This window comes from Orcinus orca, chromosome 4 (genome assembly GCF_937001465.1).
Source record: "Orcinus orca chromosome 4, mOrcOrc1.1, whole genome shotgun sequence".
Classification (NCBI taxonomy): Eukaryota; Metazoa; Chordata; class Mammalia; order Artiodactyla; family Delphinidae; genus Orcinus; species Orcinus orca.
The window spans coordinates 20314424-20316146 of record NC_064562.1 but is presented as its reverse complement, the minus strand read 5'-3'; the positions used below and the strand labels follow the sequence as shown (position 1 = coordinate 20316146).

At 42.9% G+C, this 1723-nt stretch overlaps 1 pseudogene; it reads right to left on the bottom strand.

The window, feature by feature from the left end:
• Positions 1-641: 641 nt before the first annotated feature.
• LOC101284869 (40S ribosomal protein S24-like) lies at positions 642-1156 on the bottom strand (annotated as a pseudogene).
• Between the last annotated feature and the right edge of the window lie 567 nt (positions 1157-1723).

Below are 1723 nucleotides of genomic sequence, written 5' to 3'. Positions count from 1 at the left end.
AAAGTAGACCAGATGTTACTATATGTCTCTGGAGTTCATTTTCTACCACATCTTGTTCTGGAATATAGCCCATATTTTGCTAGTTTCCTAATGCTTTCAAGCCAACGGTTTTCATATTTTTCCCATGTTTTCTTGTTATTCTCAGAGACTGCAAGACGCAGAAGTCACTCTGACCAACTCTTTGCCCTCCCCCCCATTTTTTCTGTTTGATTGATGAGAGTCATTATTTGAGTGAACAGCTCTTAAATTTGTTTTCAGGGATGTTGGATGAAGGTTATAATGCACACTATGTTAGAATCTGGTTGTGATTTCTTAGGCATTATAATTTGAATATAGGCAGCTGTCACCGAGTAGATGGTAGTGGTCTTTAACATAGTATAAGGCTGTGATTCATCTCTTTTCTAATGTTAAACCATGAGGACCAAGCAGATGTGGACATGAGGCAGGGAGACAGCACTGGGAAAGTCATGCCAAATGAGAACATCTAAGTAGGGACTAAGGAAAGAATCTCAAGATAGGCCTGGGCTTAGAATTTTATTAGTCCCAGTGGTGTTAGGGCTTTGAGATCAAGGAACTGCCTAGGAGAAGAATGTCTTCCACTCCTAAGATCAAAGATAGAACCTCACCATCTTTTATTTTTTTTTTAAAGTCTTAGTTTATTAACTCTCTCATGAAAAAGCTGCACAGTCTCCAAAGATACAATCACTGCAGAGTCTTTATTCTTTCTGCTGCCCAATCTCCAGCTCACTGCTGGACACTTCATTTCTTCATCTCCAGCACCAACATTGTCCTTTGCAGTCCCCCCAACTTTCTTCATTCTGTTCTTGCATTCCTTTCGCTGTTTTCTTGAGGTATTTTTCTTCTCATACGGGCCATGTCTTGCAAGCCTGTGTTTGGGCTCATCCTTCTTCACATAATCCAAGGAATCGTAAGTCATGCCAAAGCCAGTTGTCTTGCCATCACCGAAATGGGTTCTGAATCCAAACACAAAGATGACATCTGGTGTGGTCTTGTACATTTTGGCTAGTTTTTCCTGAATTTCTGTCTTAGGTACTGTTGCCTTCCCAGGATGAAGGACATCGATGATCATTTGTTTCCGCTGAAGTATTCGGTTGGTCATGAACTTCCTGGATCAGATAGTTACCGTGTTGTTCATGATGGCAGTTAATCGTCAAGCAGCCAGGAAGGAAAAGAGAACTATTTTCCACCAGCCAATCATATCAATGCTCATGGAAGGACCTCGGGAGGCCAAAGCTGGAAAGTGAATTGTCCAAATAAGCTTGGCCCTCTTAACAATTTTCTCCTTGAGAATGAGTTTTATTATAAATATTCCATAGAGGGCTTCCCTGGTGGCACAGTGGTTGAAAGTCCACCTGCCAATGCAGGGGACACGGGTTCGTGCCCCAGTCCGGGAAGATCCCACATGCCATGGAGCAGCTGGGCCCGTGAGCCATGGCCGCTGAGCCTGCGCGTCCGGAGCGTGTGCTCAGCAACGGGAGAGGCCACAGCAGTGGGAGGCCCGCGTACCGCAAAAAAATAAATAAATAATAAATAAATAAATAAATATTCCATAGAAACTCTTCTCCCCTACTGCATCATCTTGTAGATTATGTTGCCTATTGTTTCACTTTATTTCCCCATTCTTATTTTCTCCCTTCTCTCTTGAACTTGATGCTTCCTACACATACTTGCCAGGCCCAGTCTCACACAGGACTTGGACTTT